The following is a 21,316-nucleotide window of genomic DNA, read 5'->3' on the forward strand; positions in this document are numbered from 1 at the left end:
TGTTGAATTTGAGGAACATTAATTGGCATAGTTATGATGATCTTTTCCCATGATTACTAGATGTTGAGGTTTCATTCATAACCAGCAGAAATCTCCAGAGCAACCGACATACTTGGCACCCATTTTAAGGAGTAATGAAGACAGAGATGTGGAGAATGAGGGCTTGCTACTGTTTGGCTGCCAGTTTGAATCCCCAGACTTGTTTGGATCTGTGTGATTAGCTAAAACTAAGTCTCAACATTGTTAATGTTCCCTTGAGCAAAATAATTAGATACTGAGCAAGATAGTTGGGTATACTTATACTTGGATTATTTTTTATGTGATGAACGTGTAAGAATCACAGAAGTAAGACAAATATGTGTGTGTATGAAAAATTTAAATCTATGATAGCTGAAATGTCTGCCATCTTAAGAGCAGATCAAATGTTAAAGAGAGAGAATCTTGGATTAAAGACACCACCCTGTCATAAGGGAAACTATTTTTTCTCCCAAAATGATCATATACCTGTAAAATTCTGCCACTGATGGATGTCCAACTCAGTTTTAATAAATTTCCGCTTCCATAGTTTAAGTTTGTGTCTTAACATTAACTGCATGGCAACAGTGGTCAATGAGCACATAGCAACAAAGTTGGCAAACAAAGAAAGCAAAGACTTAAATTTCAGGTCTCTTCATTTTCTTCTGACTCAGTAGATGGCTAGTCTACCAGTCTACTGATACCAGACAATCAGCCTGCCGAAGTCTGGGGATTTCTAAATTTTATTAAAGACACGCTTTACCTGAAATGATGTTCTTCTCCCATTCTCCTCAGTAGTGAACTGCATGTCACTGCCCCAATATGAAGGGCCAACCTAAAAACTTTGGATTGTTTCTGCAATGCAGGTCTTTTCTTAAGCTTTCTAATTGTTTCCAGCCAGTTTTAACAATGAAACCTGGGAGATTGTCCTCAATCTCTATGAGCAAAGCATTTAGAGACTGACCTGTGAGTTTAGCAGATGGCTGATCAGGTGGCATTTGACAGGCTAAGCTAGGTAACAAATCTGCAGCAGGTTAACCAGTCCTTTGCCATTGGGAGTTGACGTACACAATCATGTCTTCTCTCGGTGTGAACAATATCCTCATTATAAAGCCTGATCCCTTGTTCCTGGTTTTAAGTTGGCCTTTGAAATGCATACACTCAACCTTTTAGACTGCAGACGAGCTTCGAAGCAGCCGTGTTCCCTCTGTCTTCACCCAGGAGTTTAATAGAGAGATGAGCAAGCAGAGAAGAAAGGGTGTAGCGGGAGGAGATTGAAAGGAAGAACAGCAGAGGATGGAAAGGAACTGAGTGGAGAGAGAAAATATGATGAGACATTTGGAGGGAAGAACGAGTTGAGTAGATTGCCTGAAAGAGAAGAGCAAGATGATAGAGGAAAAGAGGATCTGGAGGGGGAAAAAGGGAGGTTAGGGGAAAATATGAGTGGAAAGAGGAGGAGGGCATGGGAATGAAAAGAGGAAGGAGCAAGAGAGAAAGGATTAGGGGGGGTATAGGCAGTTTTGCAGTCATTTATAAAATGCTGTTAAGATCTATTTTAGTAAAATGTTAAATTGTAAAAGGTTGTTCAACGTTATTTGTTTAGGGAGATATTTTTATACACAAACAAAATTTGCAAAATAGAGAATCAAATGTAGTTCTTAGGTTCTTCAACACACCTTTTTATTATCACAGTTCTTAGTAGCTTTACACAGTTGCACTATAAAAGTATGTATAATTATTTCAGCACAAGAGAACCAAATTTAAATTGTCATTTATAGCACCAGTAATTTTTTTTATCAAGCTATTGAAGCTGTGAAAAATGCTCAATAGATCAAAAAGGGTTGTTGGATTTTTTAAATCATTTTTTTCCCCTCTGTTTCATTTGTTTTGGAATGAAAGCCTGTATTTCATCCTCCTACCATGAAAACATTTCATCCATACTTACTATTTAGCCAAACCAAGAGCAGCTTCCAAGTCAAGGCCTGCTAAATATTCATGGCCACCACTATATCAGAAATTCCCTTTTATTTCCACAAATGGCAGCACTTGCCTCACTTCCTCTTTCCCTTTCCATCTTGCCACTTTCCTCCTCCTCCTCTTTTCGTCCTGATTGAGAAAGGACCACCTGACTCTCTTTGAGGTGGGGAAGTCATAATTGGAGGGGAAGCCAGTTCCTGCCTCTGTGTGCTAATGGTGGGGGCTTGCGGCGCCCACCGAAAGCCTTTGATGGCATAAGGAGGACACACTCATACACCCAAACACCAACACAACCTCATACATCTTTCATGGCTTCAGTCAGCCTTTGAAAACCTGGGCTGCAGACTGTGGTCTGACAGCTGACAGGTCTTGATCTAGACATTGATTGTGTTTTACAGTATATAATGTGCTGTGTGTGTTTAAACATTTTTCAAACATCAATGTACAGCACACATTAATAAGTGAGCATGCTGGCTGTTTCCCAGTAACAGAAGATGCCGACATCTTTACTCTGACCACAGTCTTATACTGGTGGCCTATGTAGCACCACTGAAGCTTATGTGGGTGTGGTGTCTTGGTCAAAAACACTAACCGTAGTTGTTGAGGGGAGGAAAAATAGGTTCTCATTTTCTTGTCGTGTCCAATTTTCCCAGTTGTTAAGACAGAATTTGTAGAACGAAGCCCTGTATGATACTTATGCTTTGGGATTTTTGCACCAAACTCTTGAGTGTCTAACTGCTCAATGTTTGATGCCATCTTTGGTGTAGTTTGAATGTGCAGGAAGTTATCAATTTAATAAACCAAAAAAAAAAAAAATGCATACCTTTTCACTGTGTTTTGGAGCAAAGTGTCCAGAAATCGATCGATCGAACAATCACAATTTGAGACTAATGCACATGAGAAATAAAAATGATGACAATATAGTAAAAAAACAATAAAATAGATTTAAATAAAATAAGAACTAGATAAAAGCATATAACGTGTAGAGAGTGAAACTGAGAAGTTATTGTTTAATTCTACCATTACATCCGTAGTTTCAGTCAGTGCTTTGGTTTCAGTCAACATCATGGATGAGAGTGTACACCACACATTACACTGTAAAACTGTATAATGCGATTCAGCTACACAACTGCATAGCAAATGTTAAATGTGGTCATTGATCAGGGAAGGCCACAGTGATGCTGCACAAAGTACTTGCAGTTTCATGAGAATACTGTGAGAGTCTCTCATCAGAGCGTACAGTAGGGACTTGACATTTTAATCACAACACTGTGTCTTTTATTTTGTGAATGTTGCTATCTCTCTAATTGCCATGGTTGCTAAGAGGTTATAATCTCCATCCAGTAATGACACAGTTGCATGTCCAATCCCCTATAGTGGACCTGAATCCTGTCAACGTGCCTCGAGCAATAAACTGAACACTTACCTGCCCACAAATTGCAGGGGGTACCTGGATAAGAGTGTTGGAAAATACCTAAAATCTGGAATCATGGCAAGTTTTCATCAGCTGCTTTTGAGTTTTGTGCTTCCATTTTACTTTTTGGATTTTATGAGTGCCATTGGTGGGCTTTCTATCCATCAGTCGCCACTTGACTGCAAGCTTTCTCTTTCATCTCCTCTGAGTGCTTAAACTTTCCCAAATGTACACACTGGTTTCACTGGTTGTAAGTAACACTTGGCAAGTCTGATTTTGCAATTTTTCGCTTATTGTACTTTTAGTCTCTGTTGCATCATCGCTCTTTTTTTTTTTGTCTTGCGTAAGACTGACTCTCTGACTCAGAAGCCACATCATGAAATCCCACCTCGCCCCTCAGCACCATAGCATCTCTATGGCAAGCAGCAACTATGAAAACCAATTTAGATCAGGGATATTTGTCTGCTTAGCCTGTGATATGACCAGATTGGCTGTGTTACTGATTTGGCCTGTAATACTTCTGCCTCGTCAGTAAGAATTTTCTAGGGCCATAAGGCTGCATGGGATATTTTTAACCTCATAATTCATTTGTTGTGTTTGCTACTTGACCCATAAAGGTTGTCTCTGTGAGTGAGTTATTTGTGTATGAGTTTTAAATCTTGAGAGTAAAGACATTTTTTGCAAACTGAGGATATTTTAGGCCCAGTCCAAATGTCTTCAAAGAGGTGTGGCGTGGTTTTATGGTTAATGTCAACTTAATATCTAGGGTAGAATAAGGCTAAAGGTTAAGGGTAGCCTTGTAGCTGTGATGCTTAAGGTTGTGGGCTAGGGAATGCATTACATCATAAATAATACAAACCTTCATAAATATAGTAATACAAACCTGTGTGTGTGTGTGTGTGCGTGTGTGTGTGTGTGTGTGTGTGTGTGTGTGTGTGTGTGTGTGTGAGTGTGTGCGTGTGTGTGCGTGTCTGTGTGTGTGTGTGTGTGTGTGTGTGCGTGTGTGTGTCAGCTTCCTCCATGGGCCCAGCTGCCAGCCTCCTGTGCTCTGGCTGAGGTTGGCATGCTTGGAGCCCTTTAATGGTCACACACACACACACACACACACACACACACACACACACACACACACACAGCGTAGACATTGAGAGGGCATCAGCAGTGGATGGGGACAAAATAATACTGGCAGCACTATATATCTGGATGACAATTGTGGCATAGTGAGAGAACGGTTTGTTTTGTAGCAAAGATGGTACTTGCTCCTGAACAGTCACAAAAACACACAAATATGCCATGTATAATTTTGAATAAATAGAACATCTAAGCTCTTTGTTGATTTTTCTTTTTTCCACTAGATTTACATTTTTGTTATTTAACCTGGTGTAAAACATCTTTCTACAACACACATTTTAGAGGAACTACCCATGCAAAGTGCTCACATAAGACAGATTTTTTGATTCAGTTATATTCACAGCAGGCTGAGAAATATTCAATATTTAACAAGTTATACAGAAGAAAATGAAATATTAGGTGAGAATCTGACAAAATCGACAATTAGATTGACAGCACCTACATCAGGAGCTGAACTGAGCAGCTGGTTATTGATTTATTTTAACCACTGTAATGATTATTCAATCAGTGATTGATAGACTGCTCACTGTGATATACTGCACCACCTCTTTGCTCCTCCTTTCCAATCTGTCCATGCTTCAAAAGCACTGACATTTTTAACAGTAGTAAATGTACATGAATTAGGTTTTATATATTGATATTATTAGATATTGGATTTTTAAAGATGAATAAAAAAAAATAAATTCACCACAATTTAATTTAATGACTTAGTATGTTTAAAAATGTATATATTATCTTGAAGCAGATATTGTTAAATATCTGGATGGACTGGATGAGTTTTTATTACTTGCATTAAAGCAAAAGAAATCATCCTCTAAACATTTATTGTTAATGGTGGAAGATAATGTTGGTCAAGATGTCTGACAACCCAAAACAAAGGAATTTACTTGGTGTTATTGTAATACACCAAATGATTTGTGTAATTAACTCACATTAATAAACATTTGTTGCAGCTTTTTAAGTGATGGTGAATGAAAACAATCGGTGTTTTTTTATCATAAAGGTGCCAATTTTTCACACTTTAATGTGTGAAACAGAATCCTGGTCTTATTCAGTCTGTCTCAGGCTGGGATGAATCCTTCTCTCTTCTTGCCCATGGTCAACACTGTCAGACAACTCAGCTCAGCTCACCACAGCTGGCACTTTGAACTGCAGACATTATTTCTCCTGTTTGAAAAGGATTTTACTGTGACATAAAGGAGAACCTTTGGGATTGCTTCAATCTACCTTCCCGACTACAGCAAAAAAATTTCTTCTCTGTTCATCCTTTCTAATTTGATTTAGAATCAGGCTATTCACACATACAGTAGAGGACGAAGACAAGAACCTTGACAGACCGTTGAGGACAAACCTGGAGTGTTTTTTTTTTTTTACTGTTAACCTCCCTGCAGACCTCAGGTACTGAGGCTCTGCCAGCAGATGTACATCCAGCTTCTCTAATTCTCTCTCAGGGCATTTTAGCTGAATTAAATGCCATAAGACAGTCAGATTACTCCCATGGCTCCTTAGCATATTTCCTACCTCCCCCCCATCTCCCATTTTTTTGTTCTCCCTTTTTCTGTCTCTCTCTATCTTGAGGCAGTGTTTCCCATAGTAGCACACCAGGCCTGGCTGTGTTAGGCAGTTATTTAGTAGTGATGGTCCAGCAGCTCGCCTCAGGCCATCCTTAATACTATATGGCTAGTTCTTTCTTGGTGGGGGCATTTAGCCATGCTACTGTTGTCAGGGCAGGAGGAGTGGAGTGAATAAATGAAGAATGGAAAAAAAGAGAAGTAGCTGTCTGATGTTTGCTGGACAGAGTCACTATTCTGTTTTCTTTTTATTGTGTCAAACAGTCAATGAGTAAATTACATTGTCAGCCAGCTAGTATATGATTAAGTACAGCAGTCAGTAAACAGCTGTGAAAATATGTGGAGAAAGTCACACTGTGCATTTTACGAAAAACCACAGAATACCTAAGTTACCTTTTTTAGTTGGGTGCCATTAAGCCATTGGAGAAGAAGAGGGCGTGATGCAATGATATAATTAAAGGAGCGCGTGAATGGTGGAAAACAAAGTAGAAAACATTTAAGTCAATATTAATTATTTCAGGAAAGTTGCAGTCTCCTCACCGTTTCACACAGATATGATGTTTTCATCTGTTGCTATTTTTAGTCTCTTCAGTGGACGTTTAAGTCCCATACTTCATGTAAGTCATTATTTATTCGCCAAGTCTGTTTCCATTGCACTTTATTGCTTTAATCGATACACCAACTTTTCCACCTCAGCCAAGCATAAAAACTTTTTTAATTTTCAGCGTTTCCATTCAGGTTTATTTATGTGCAAATTGAAAATGCGCATGAAAACAGGCAACTGAAAGCCCACTTACTGAGATTTGGAGTGGGCAGGTCCTCGCTCCCTATATTTCAGGGTAAACACACCTTCACATGGTTAAAAAAACATCTTAAAACAGTCTTAACCTACCCAGTTTCCTGTCATGAAACACAGCTTTTATATACAGTATGAAGATATGCTTGGGGCTGATACTTACTTAAAAGTAAATGCTTCTTGTGTGTGCTGGTATGCACATTGTCTTCTGGTGCTTGGTCTGTATTTGGTAATTTGGTGTGTTTATAGATAGAGATCTTCTGTTTATTCTATAGTCACAAACAAGACATACATGTCGCTGTTATTCTGTGTATGTAATGGTGGATTGGACTGTCAGCTATCCCATACTACATCCCTGGTTACCATATTTAATTTACTTTTATTTATTTATTTATAAGAACAACACACATTTATCAACATTTTTGTAAATGTGCCAGTGTTAAGGGCCGTCCACGACCAAGAATGATAAACATAACAATAACTATAAATATATAGTTTTAAAAATCGTTCTAACTTAAGTGGACGGCAGAGTCCACACCACAATTATAACAACAATGAAAGTGGTGAACAATGTTGTTGGGATCACTTTCAGAGCGATTTGATGAACGATAGAAACACTGACAGCCGATCAAAATCCATCCCCTAAATCATACGGCACAACAAAATCTCCATCTAGTCTGACATTTCCAGTAAAACTTCAAACCTTCCATATATCATCTTAATTCTGGAAATTGACTGATGACTTTATTTATTTATATTTATTTTAATGTGGGTTTGCTCCTTTCTCACCTCTGACCTAGATAGGTTTGTCTCTCTTTTTTATACAATGTTGCTGGAACCTTGTTCTCTATTATAATGTAAAAAACGACAAAGTTAGCGACCCTTTTAGGCTTCAGATCCGTGCTCATACCGTGTGTCCCTGCCACAGCGCAATGAAAGCTGGTCGTCTGTGCGCTTTTGTGCATTGCGCTTCAGCGTCTGCTACCGTCGGTCAGTGCAGTTTGGTCTGTAAATATTGGAACATCACAGCAACTGGTGTCCTGAAAATACTTCTGAGCAACACATTGAATCACCACCCGCCCGTGAACCCATACCCTTCTGGCCTTCTTTTTCTTTCTCTATGCAACGTACAGCAGTAACAAGTCATCAATACAGAACGTTATCGTTCATAAGTGTGGATGTTCATATTGTTATCGTTGTAGTCGTTGTTATAGTTATTGTTCTTGGTGTGGACAGCCCTTTAGCCAGATGGCTAATTTTCAACTGCAGTCCTTTGGCGAGATGTTTTGAATCCTATAACGTGATAAGACAGTGAGTGGAGTAGAGCATCTCCATTGTTTCTCTGGTTATTTCCAGCTGAACATCAGGATTTAAGAGGCACAGTGTCGCTATGGAAACCCTGAGCTGAGTCTGAAGAAGCAACAAGGTTTCAGAGAGTTTATTTGAAGTTTATAAATAGGGTGCAATTAAAATTGATGTTAACAGTGCCTCCAAAATAGCAACCTCTTCATTATTCATTCATGTGCGCTTTTATTTTGAAGATGCAGGGGAAGGAAAATGCAGGCAGAGGAGGAAGTCTGAAACCTTGCGTGTGTGTGTCTGCGTCTGCCTGTATGTGTGTTGTGCCTGCATCTCTTTGCTGTACAGACTTCAGACAAATTTCATGTAAATGAATTTGTCTCTTCTCTCCTGTTTCTTTCACACAAGTAATTGAGCAAGTATGTAATTTCAGTCCAAAGTGGATTGAAAGACACAAAGATCCGTCTACACACGCAGATACAACAATCCACATAACTTTGTACACATCACTCTTTCACATACACATGGACTGACCCACTCAGTGTCTGACCCTCCATTCCCTCCACCTCTATCCTCCCTTGGGGTCTCCTGTTCCCACGTGACAGAGACTCAACTCATATCCTCCAGTAAAACCACAACACACAGAAAATGTCAGCTACCTGGGGGGATGCACTTTATCCACTGACCTCTTGCAGTGATGCTCCCGAGTGTGTGTGTGTGTGTGAGAGAGAGAGAGAGGGGGGGGGGGCTGGTATCTCATCCTGTTCTAGCACCAAATTGTGCCCGACCAAACCCAGACTGGAACAGCACAGCATGTTTTTCATATTTGTTTTTGCGCACAGTGCAGTTCAGTACTTTCAAATCGAACGTTACTGTGGCGTTAATGCTGCAGCAGGATGAGCACAGCCTCTCTCTAAACCAGGGGTCTCCAACCTTTTTTCCTCTGAGAACTAAATTGACAAAATGAAAGTGACCGAGAACTACTCATGTTTTATATTGTTAGTAACATTTATTCACATAGCTGATCTCCTACCAACCCAGCTGAATAAGCTTCTTTTGTACGAACATTTACGAAATATTGATATCTAACACTTACATTCTGAATCAAAACATCTTAAATTCAGCATGTATGTTTTTTTCTGTATGTATTTTATGTATTCAATGTGTTGAGCTCACACTACTAAATTCACATCATATTAATGTCATAGAAAACAAAACAATGTTATTTCTTATTTTACTTGTCCTTATCATCTGTCTGTCCACATATCACTGTATCACATCACTTCCCTTCACACTCCCTTCATCTGTAGTCCACAGGAATGTGTTACATGCATTCAGTCTTTTCTACAGTTAGTGAGATGACTGGCACTGTACAGTCAACAAGAGAGGTGTATGCTGGAGTGTATCCACTTAGGTTCACTTTTATGGAGTCATTTAAATGTTCGTCTGTCAGTCTTGTTCTGAAAAAGCTCTTTCACATAGGTGTGTAGAACCAAACAAAGCACACATTGGGTACGTCTCAAGTCTCTTATTTTATGGCTCCTCACCTGAACCGGAAGTTGTTCCTGATGTGCCATTTTGACGAGCGTCCCAAGTCTCTTATTTTGCTCGGAGGAGCGAGGAAACATGAGAGCAGACTTCACGGAAGTCTTTTACCGGCTATCTTTTCCTCTCTCCTCGCTTGGTTTCCTTGCGTCTCTCCTTGCATCCACGGTAGGAGGGACTAAGACGCAAGGAAAAGACGCAAGTGAGGGAAACGTGGATGCAATTTAAGAGACTTGGGCTGCACCCATTGTCAGAGCTGCTTGGTGAAGGTTCTTATAGTTTTCCGGCTCTCCTAGGTTCCAGAAAGGCTGTGAATGCTGTTGAGATTTTAGCTGGATATCATTTTGGAGGTTTATAACTCCGGCCCAAGCTTGGACAGTAGGTCAAAATATTTGTGTACGTTCAAAACGTCAGCTGCCTCTGCATGGCTTTCCAACATCTTTGAGACTTAAGGGAAGTGCTGAAATCTTTTATTTTTCACTTGCTGAATGTTAAACAACAGTTTTGCTTTGAATGCCTTAACAGCACTGATTATATGACATGTTTTTATCTTTACCTTGTAACTGTAGGTTCAAATTATTCAGTTTCTCAGTTACATCTGTCAGGAATGCAAGATCAAGTAGCCACTCAGCATCAAACAGGGTGGTATCCTTCTCCCTTGATTCCATGAAAGCCTTGATTTCACTCAGCAGGGGAAGAAAGTACTGTGGTTTCTTACTCCTGCTCAACCACCTGACTTTAGTGTTGAGAAGGAGATCCCCATACAGTTTGAAGCTCCCATGTTGCTTGGCCTTTGCTCAAATGGATGGTTGATATCTTAACAGCAGGTGTCATGACATGATCAAATCCCATAACCTTTGCACATGTAGTCTGTTGATGACTACTTGTGATAGTTCAGAAATTTAGGAAAGACCAGGTCTGCTTTGCAGTAGGCAATAAATGTCCACTGCAAATGTCATAGCTTTCGCTCTGTCAGTTGTTACAGACACCAGCTTTTCAACAGGGACCTTTTTTACACAAAGTAGTCCTTCACAGCATTGTAAATATCAACTCCTCTGGTTGTAGTTTTCAGTGGAAGCAAGGTCAAAAACTCTTCTTTTATGGAAAAGTCATCAAACACCATCTGAACGAAGACAACCAGCTGGGCTGTATCACTCAAATCCACTGATTCATCACACTGGAACGAAAACTATTTGCACTTCGCCATGTCCTGTTCTAGCTGCTCCACTGCATCCGCAGATAGCGAAGACACTCTCCTTGCCACAGTGTTAGCACCAAGTTGTACATTGGCAATAGCAGACATAATTTCTGTCTTACTTTTATAGTCCTTGGATAACGTTTTCGTCACTGCAGTCATCACCTCTTTTACAATCTTGCCATCGGTGAAGGGCTTTTTGTGCTTTGGTAATGTGTGCGCCTCTTTAAACGAAGCCTCTGTTGCTGTGTCAGCCTTCTTCGTCGGTTTGGTAAATAGAGACTGTTGTCTTTTCAGCATTGTTTTCAGCTCCTTTACCCTCTTTGTTTGTAGCCTGCTAAGAGCAGGAAAGTCCCATGAAAAGTCGCTGTGGTCTTCGGTGAAGTGGAGCTCGACATTACATCTTTTACCGGCTGACAATACTCGCACTCGCACACACACTTGTCATTCAAATTTGTGAAAAAAAACAAAACTCTGTTTCCCACTCCTCGTAAAAATAGTACATTTTTTACCTTTTATTGGCCTGGCTATTTCCTGCAGTCAAATCTTGCAGTGTGCTTGCTAGCCTGCTAACATCACCTAATGTTTGCATAATTGACATAACCAAACTTGACAGCAGCGTAACTTGTTTAATTGACAACTGGCAAAAAATCACTTGTCTCAGAAGGGGGCAGGATGTCTGTAAATTTGATTGGACAGAAATTTTAAAAAGTTTACCAAGTGAATTTGTGCTATCAAATTTTGTACATATTCTTTGAACCTTTAGAGAGCCACTCAGAAACGGGTAGCAAGCTACTGGGAGCGAGTGACATGTTTGAGACCCTCGCTCTGGACAGCACCAAGGAATGAGTTTTTGTCAGCTTAAGGAGCAAATTTAACCATGGAGATATTCAATTTATAATCAGATAGAATAGAGAAAAGAAGTAAATCCTCACATGTCAGAAGTTGAAACAAGATGTAAAAAATAAATCTGCAACACCAATTGACTTGCATGTGTTTCAAGGCCTTTTCTAAAACATGCTGGTTGGATAAAGAACACACCCTTCCAGTAAATCATTTGATATTTTCTCTGTAGTGTGCTTCTTTGTGTACTTGACCCCTAGTTAATTAGTACTTAATTAATTAAAAAGAGAGGTATTGGAACTACTAATAGCTGTTCTGTTAAGTGTTTCTCTAACCTGCTTGCATGTCACTAATTTCACTGGAAGCAAAATGAGAATTTTTTTTTCTTTTTTTTTTTTTTAAATTATTTATTTGCTTTCTGTCTGAACACTGTGCCTGCACTCCCAACTCAGCTTATTGAAATGCAGAACCAGCCGGACCATTAAAATGCCACAGCAGTGATACAGAGACAGATGAATTTGCAATCTGCCAGGCGTGCCAGCTGTTGCCCCCCAACACTCAACCCTCCAGGGAAGCCTCTAGAAACTTCCTTGCTAGCAACCAAGGACAAAGGCCTCAGGGGTAGCTGGTTTTTAATTACAGGGCTGCCGTCCTCTGCATATCACACCAATAGACTATCCCACTATGTTCCGCTGAAATGAGGAGTGTTTGGGGGAGCCAGGTGTGTACGCAGGGAGAGATGGTGTCATTATCACGTCCGGCTGTCTGACATTGTTATGACTACAAGATAGACTTTGAAGTTATGATACAATCTGTGTTTTTTGCCGTGACATACTTTCAGAATTGGCACCTTTCTTTGGAATCTAAAACACAAGAGGACCTATTTTCAGTTTTAGATACAAATCTTCATTAATTTGGGAGTTTGTAAGAAGACTCAAGGCCATTTTTTTCAGGTGCAGATGTGACACATTTTGCCTCAAACATACTGTACGCAATGTATTTATCAAATAGGTACATCAGGCTGGTGTCATATTAGTGAGTGTTTGCAAGGTGCACCTCTTTTGTCATTGCGTACGCATTTAAGGGGAGTGTCATGTACATTATGCACATTAGGAGTAAACATGTTAACAGAGGTTGATATAATTATTAATTAATATGTATTAATATTAGTATTCATATGTATTCCACTGGATTTACTGAGGTCATGCAGTTTACGATGGTCAGTTTTGAGGGGGAAAATTATTCTCTGAAAATGAGTCTTAAACATAGGGCAAATTGGATTATGTGGCCACAAAGAAGGTTATAGAGCGAAAATAAATATAAATTTGAAAAACTGAAAAGCCATTATAGAAAAGAAAAATCCTCTCTCTCTATTTGCACATTTACGCTACACCATCGTCTTAGTATGTCTGGCCCTCAGTGTCTTAATCATGAGACCTGGTCATGTTCCTTGAACTGCAAACTCTGGTATTCATGTACTCTGGTACCTAAATTCTCCAGGTAGAACTTTAAAGTTTTATCCTATGCTTTATAATAGTAATATATAATAATATAATGCCAGACAAAACAGAGAGTGTGGTTCAAACGATGTTAAAAATTTTATTAGTGGACTATTTCATTCAAGTAAAACAGTTTATACCTCATTCAGCCCTGTGGGTTTTCCTCACACAGGGAAACCAGTAAGGGGTGTCTGTGGAAATTAATGGCAGACCTTTGAATTGCCTGGAAAGCATTTTATGTTTAGCTATATGAGGCAAGGTTTGCTGAACACACAATTTTCCCCAAAAATTCCACTGATCAACAAAGGGAAATCTCACAGAATAAGGCCTTTAACCTACTTTTCCAAGATATTCAATTATTTTCTCCCAGTATTGCTGTTTGTCTTTTCTACAGCAGCCATAAGGGGTTTGTTAGGCCACTTAGTAGTGATGAGGGAGGCTGTACCACATGAAAGAGTGATATCAATGCACCTTCTGTATATTCCAGTTATGATTATCAGCGAAGATTATCTTAATTATTTTTTCAATCATATAAATAATTGGATAAAGAAATGAATGTAGTCATTGAGTGGTCATCATCATTATAGTATACACACTGTGTGTGTGCATTTATGTGTGTGCACGCATTATTCTTCCTCCCTCTCCTCTCCTCTTTGTCTGTTTTTTGGGGGGTTTACGTCAGGTTTTTGTGGTCCAAACGCAGCCTGTTTGTCACTTTCAATACTGGCCTTCCACTGATGGAGCTGCCATCTATCCAAAAGATGAAGAGGCTAGCTCATATTCTGGCTGTCAGTCATTCAGCTACCGCTCTCCTCTTGCTCTCTCCTTGTGTCACCCTGCCTCCCCCTGTCTGTCTGCTCGTTGAAATCATTTCTCCATCCCTTCATATTTGTGCTCTACATTTTCTACTATCCCATCTGTCTTTTCTTCTCTCTTCCTATTTCTCTTTTATGCCTACCATGTATTTTTCTCATTGTTTCTGGGTTCGTAGCACACTCTGTAAACTGATCTTTTCCATTTAAATGTGAGGGATGTCCGTATATTACAAAAGAAATGACGGAACTTCAAACTGATCAGAAATTTTCTTCAACCAATTTTGAGACTCTGGCTTCATGTGGACTCTTGTCTGGAGGAGATCCAGGGTGCAGCCCCTCAACAGACGTGCTCTTTAACACACCATCCTGCTGGTTCATCACAGCCTCTGTTCTCTAGCACGGCCCATAATGCACCACTCCCCACTCAGGCTGAAGCCAGGCTCAGATGGCACAGCACTTGCTTTTGTTTCCTCATTCCTATCAGTAGGAGTGGTGTCGAAAAGCATTGGATTTATCCAATTGATCCATCACTCTGCCAGGGGGAGAAAGAGGAAAATGAGCCTTCTGACTGAGAGTAGGATCAATAATTAGGCTTGACAGTATATGGAGATGAGTAACACACATACAGTCCTAGTAATGATTTCTCTCATCATCTTCAGGAGTATGTTTTACTCTGAAACCTGCCTTAGGGAATTGTTAACCCACCTCAGAGAATTTTATCACTATTTGTTTTAATGGAGGGTGTTAATGACAAAATGCTGATTAATGTTTAAAGGTTCTTTCCTATCTTGACAATAATACAATTCAGGGAGGAAATACTTTTAAATTGAATGGGATGAAAATGTAAAAATATGAAATGCTTGTACAAAACATTGTCTCTGTGACCCCCTTGTTCTTTCTCCTTCAGTACACCAGCAGGGTGCTACCCCCTCACATTATTGAGAATATTCTAGATGAAGAATTTCAGCTGGTGTTTAACTAAATGGATTTAGTGTTTGTCATTTTCCACATATGTAGTATACTAGACTAAATACAGCGTTCGTGTTGACACAGTAAATAATGCTGGACTGCCATTTTTCACCATGTTTATTCTCACGTTCTTGTTATCTTGTCACGCAGAGCATTCTTATAATTTTATATCACAATATCAATATACATTGAGCTAGCACTTTATTAGGGACACCTGTACAATCCAATACAACAGCTCCACTATAAATTCTATTTTTACAAAGCTTATACATTTTCAGTTTTTGTTAGCATTGTCAGAAAGGTGATAATTCTACTCTTTTTATTATCGAAGTCGTAGTGGGTGGTGGTGGTGTACTGGAGTGCATTATATTGGAAAGTGTTTCTAATATTTGGATTACATTAGATTTCACAGGTGTTCCTAATAAAGCGTTTCCTGAATGTATGTCTTAAATTTTTAATGTGTGGTCCACAATCCGGTTAATCTATTAAGAAATTGTTAATGGACATAATAACCAGATAGGAATGTCTGTTTCTGGCTAATCCAGCAAATTAAATACCTGACATATCATGGTTCTTTATCACATTTTTGAAAAAATCTGAAATCCAATATTGCCACAGAGCGGTCCAATTAATTGATTTGCAGTATTGCCCACAATTGTCTAATACACCCAGTGATGTAAACGGGATCGTTACCAGGTTATAAACCTAAACACATGTACAACATCTCATGGTATATATCAACATATTGCCCACTGTAGAGTACAGTGACATTTTTAGACATATTTTGGAAAAGTTTTCATATGGCAGACAAAGCATTGCCAATCTGTTGTGTTAACAATCATGCCATTAAATTCAAATGGACCTTTTGTTTTTGCCAAAGCCATTGCTTTCCAGCTATAGACTGTGTTATCTTATCCGGTGATCACTGTTTCACCACAAGTGGCAGTTACTGAGGTTGTTAAGTAAAACATTTAGGTTTTGTCTCTAGCTGTGCTCTCTCTGTAATTATTCTGTACACACAGTTTGACTTCGTACCCAGCAATCTGTCTTCATGGTTGCCTCCAGCGGTTTAGCGCTAGCAGCATCCTCTCTGATTGGCTGGGCTGTCACTTTAGGACTTAGTGGGCTCTGAGTGTTCAGCTGTCTGAACCCAGCGTATATCACTCCTGCCTCCTCGGTTTAGCAAAGCGTGGCTGCCTCTCTGGTGAGGGGCTCACCAGCAAGCACCCGTGGGCCCCAACCACACCCAGGAGTTGCATAACACTGTCAGAAGAGACAGAGGGGTAACTTGAGAGCTCACAGCTCTCTATAGAATGGTATAATAAGGAGAAAGGCTGCTTCTAAGATTCTCCATTTACATTTTACATTTTGAGCATTTAACTGCCACTTTTATCCCGAGACATTTAGAATGTGAGAGCAGGTAGGCGGGTCATTATGTTGCTCAAGGACATTGTGACAGGATTCATTGCTGTTGATGGACAGACTGACTCATGCTTCAAAAGAAAAATGTTGACATATCGACTTTGTGCTCTGAAGCACACATCAGTGTTGGCATAATTTCTCTGACCTTACTCCACTTTGTGCATAACATGTCTCATGTTTAAAAACGACCTCAGCCCTCAATACATGCAGAAAAATCCAAAAAGTCAGCTTATCTGTTCTTGGTGTCAGATGTCTGACTCAGTCGATCACTGACATTCATAGACTTTAAAGATACAAATCCTCATCCCTTTCCAATATCATTTCAACCATTCCCTAGGAATTTGAACAACATGCCTGCAACCTCCTACTGTGGTGCTGCTTTAGTCATCTGCACAGCTGCTGGAAGCTAACACACTTTCCAGATTGGATATTATGTTTTGTTCTACAAATGTAAAATACGTAAAATAAAGAGTCCACATGATGCACAATTTGTTCTCTAGAACACAATCTACCTGTGGGGTATCTTTTTACAACTACAGGTGATTCTACACCATTCTCTGCAAATGTTGGCTCTCTTTCTCTTTTTAAATGTGCACTCACTGAGCCCTGATACTGTACCACAATAAAGTGGTTGATGCGGTTTTCCATGATTTTCTTTCAGTGGAAAAACTCGACCTGTCCACCTGATACATGACAGCATGACTAGACTTCACCAAGGTCATAGTTACCGATGTCAGCCAGAGTGAGTTGCCGGTGGCCCTGAAGGTCTCCTGGTTTAATCTCTTTTCTCCCTATAGAGAGGGAAAAGCTAACAGAGCCTAATAGTCAACAAGGCAAACAGTAAGTGGACAGAGGACTTAACCTGTCAGCTGCAGGAGCACACTTGACATGGAACAACTCGGATGTCAACTCAGCTGTACCAGCTTCCAAATGAACTGTTTTTATCATAGAATGACAGGTGTTGGCTTGAATTGCCTTCAAGCTTAATATAAATTGAAGCAGAGTTCCCAAGGCAATGATTAACATTTAAAATATCCCCCATCAAGCATCTGCCCTTTTACTGCTTTCCTCTACTACTGTTGCTGCAGAAGCAGTTTAGTTTGAGCCGTTTGAGCCTGTTCCTTCACAAATCTTTATCTTACCTGCTGATCTAAGAGTAAACAAACCCTAACTGGGTTATTATAAGAATTTTTTCAATTTAGTTTAGCATTCTAATTAAGTTATTTATTTGTAGCTTCTCATTATTGTTCTTATTAATTAACTTGTTTCTCTTTGCTGTTCGTCTCTTTATGTTCCTCCGTCATGTGACTCGTTCTCTTTCCTCCTGTAAAACACTTAGAACTGCATTTATATGAAAAGGTCCTATACGCATAGCAAATAACACATATTTAATTTTCATGCCAAACCATTAGTTGCGTCCTCTGGTGAGAAACAAACATAACAAAGATTAAATAATTTGGTCATATAGGTTGAAGGACATGATTGTCAACTGTACAAAAGAACCAATAAAAAGGAAAAAAAAAACACTGCAGAGTTTCATAAACCACTTAGAGAAGTGTGTGAGTTTGTTTGAATTTCCATAGTTCCTCAAGCTGTGTCTTATACAACATATGCTCTTTTATACATGTTATGTTTTGTATTGATAGAAAACTGTAGAATAATCACACATTCAAATACTGCACCCATTTTTTTTTGTGTTGTATAAGTACAAATCATAACATGCTTTATACATCATGTCTGGAAAGGATTGCAGAGAATTTGCTGTATAAATAAACCTGGTCTGACAGTATAGCCTCAGGTGTATTACTCCTCTGTGGCCATAGTGTGTCTCCAAACTGGTTCTTTTGCAGTGGGAAAACTCTTGACCTACTGGACCTGTGGCACCTTCCACCAGTCAGGCCAGTAAGCTTAAATTAAATGCTGTTGGATACAGAGGCATGTGGAGGTGGAGTGCAGGCTTGGACACATCAGCAATTTTTATTTTTAGCTGCGCGTGTTAAGTAGGTTACCTGTTGGTGAGGTCTGAGTAATGGACTGTCTGCCCAACAAGCCCCCAGGCTACAATTAGAGGAAGCCTCTCATTCCCCTCTGTGTACATATCTGTCTCCCCTCTCTTTATCTCTCTCGGCTTCTGTCTCAATCTGTCTCTCTCTCTCTCTGTTATCTGTCTTGATCTCCCTCTGTCTCTCTCTCTTCCCCCTTTTGCTCTTTGCTTCTCTCTCCTCCCTTCTCTCCTTATTTCCGTCTCCTTTTCTGTCTTGTTTTGCCTTCAGTCAGTTTAAAAGCTACCAGGGGATAAATCTGACGGGTACACACAATACTGAGGAATACACACTCCGACAGATACACACACACACACAGTGCGTTGGATACAGACTGATGCTGGACAGTGTCGATGTAATCCCCCTGCCTGTGCTAATGTTTTTTTAATCCCTCCATATTTATTATGTCATCTGCAAAATGCTGAGAGATCCTGGGCTGATATGTAACATTCCAGCTCATTTGTGTACAGGTGAATGATACGAACGTGTTCATGTCAGCCATTATATGTGTGTTATTCTATAGTTTCAACACACAGATAATTGTTTTTCTGTGTTTAAGAGTTGAAATTATGTGTGTTTGGGTGTACTGTACTGCTTTCATGCATTAATCGGTGTACATTAGCATGTATGTGTACTGACTATGAATGCCATCATGAATATGTATATATGGTTCTTTTTACACAAGCTTTACCATCTAACAGGCTCTATAGGCTTGCCTTTCTGCTTCTGTGAAACAGCTTATTGAAATTTATATGTACTGGTTTTGCCAATTGGGGAAGATTCAACATCGTCACACCTCAAACTGCCATTCAGTGCTTTTTTCAGCAACTTAAACAGCAACATGAAAACGAATGGAAAAAGGATTATCTGCAGTCAAGAATGGCCCGTCTTTTTCCTCAGATGTGATAATGCCTCTCCTGCTTGGTCTTATCGAAGCCACAGATCCTCTGTCCTTCTGTTACTCCTGTCTAGGAATGGAACAAACACACTGCTAACTGGCTTCTGGATCCCCTTGACTGCCTCTTGCATTGATCAACCTGTGGCAGCAGTGATAAGATATTCAGGCTGAAGATCCTTTGGATGATGGTGATAATAGTGATGATGCTGAGCTTTTAGCTTCTGCCCACACCACACTCAGTAACAACATCCGGCTCTCTCTTCAGCTGTCTTCAGGAGATGGTTTACCTTTCCGTGCCACTACTCAATTCTCTGCCCAAGCCGTAGCAGGGTGGGCAAACATCTGGCTTTACCCCTTTAAGCCCACAAAGCCTGTTAAAGGGCAAAACACACATTTCAACTTAAGTTCTATGTTATGCTGTTAACTTTTTAGATGCCAGGTTAGTGTTTGACTAACATTTTTGGAGCTGTTACTGGAAGAGATTGGTGGGACCGTTTTGATTAGCCGAAGCAGCACATGCAAATTTTCAGTGCAGGAGTGAGAGGGCAAAACAATAAAGCCTATTCAAGGACTCTGCTTTTGCTCATAGGGTGATGGGGTATAGAACTTGGGTTCATTGTTTGTTTTGTGTTTGTACAGCAGTGTACAGCAGGGAGGTGGAACTGGGGCACTGTGACGGAGAACTGATGCTGCTGATGAGGCTGCAGTTCCTCCTGAACACTTCAGCCTCCCTGCAGAGATCAGAGCTGCCAGCTTCAGCATTCACGAACACACACACACACACACACACACACACACACCTAAATGAGCAGCATATAACTCTTGTTCCAGCACATGCTTAGCAAGAATAGGTATACACTAATCAGCACAGGACTGCAGTAAATTAAAGGAACAGTCCACCATAAAAAAGAACCCAGGAGTGGTTAAGAGTGAGTAACAGCGACTTTTGCTTTTTATATTCGCTAAGCAAGCTCACATTTTCATGTGACATCGCTTTCTGTGGACCATAATACAACTTGGATGCAGTATTTCTACCATTTACTCTTCCCTTGATGCAGTGTTGGAGTGGTGACTGTGATGATGACAATAACATGTCAGACGATCACAGAATTACAGAACTGTTGATTTCCAGAATGAAAAATGTTCCCACAATAATAATAAGCTAATAAGACAGTAATACTGTATCTCATTTTACATTTACATTTTTCATTTAGCATGTATCTCGTACATTAACCTACTATACATACTATTTAATTTCTTTAAATGTCATGATAAGCATGAAAACCATTACTTTGCATTTTATACTTATAGAATCGTATACACATTTATCTCTGTGTGTATGATATGTGTTTATTTTTTGATTTTGTTTTTTCCTCAGCTTATTTTATCCACTGATAATTTCAGTCTGTTAAGAGACCTGAACAGATTTCCCTAAATGTTTGCTAACAAATAAAACTGGTCTTGTCAGCCTGCACACTGAGACCATAGAGCTTAAACGTCTTAGCATGTTTGCTTTCTACACAGAAGATGAGACAAAAAAAAATGAGTAAACATGCAGGTCGAAGGAGAGGAGGGAAGAAAAAATGGAATGGGAGAAGTGGGTAAAAAAAGAGAATACAAGATGAGCGAGACCACAGAAGTGTTTAACAGGGAAGAGAACAAAGTGGAGAAAGCAGAAGAAGAGGTGGTACAGTAGGAGATGAAGTAGAAAAGATGGGAAAATATAGAAAAGGGTAGAAGTCATAAGAGGGAAAAAGGAGATGGGAGTAAAGAATTCAAGTAGAGAGGGAAAAGGCAGGGGAATTTCTAAGAGAAGAGAGAGGATTCAAGACGAGGAAGGAAGAAGGAATTTGAGCAGAGTAGAGGACGTCTGCTCCACTTTTTT

At 39.7% G+C, this 21,316-nt stretch overlaps 1 protein-coding gene across 2 annotated transcripts in view; it reads left to right on the plus strand.

Annotated features, from left to right (window-relative positions):
* The window catches only part of rabgap1l (RAB GTPase activating protein 1-like), a 129,175-nt gene that overhangs the window by 56,248 nt on the left and 51,611 nt on the right, over positions 1-21,316 (plus strand). The gene's annotated exons all lie outside the window — the stretch shown is intronic.

Source organism: Thunnus thynnus, chromosome 8 (assembly GCF_963924715.1).
Source record: "Thunnus thynnus chromosome 8, fThuThy2.1, whole genome shotgun sequence".
Taxonomy (NCBI): Eukaryota; Metazoa; Chordata; class Actinopteri; order Scombriformes; family Scombridae; genus Thunnus; species Thunnus thynnus.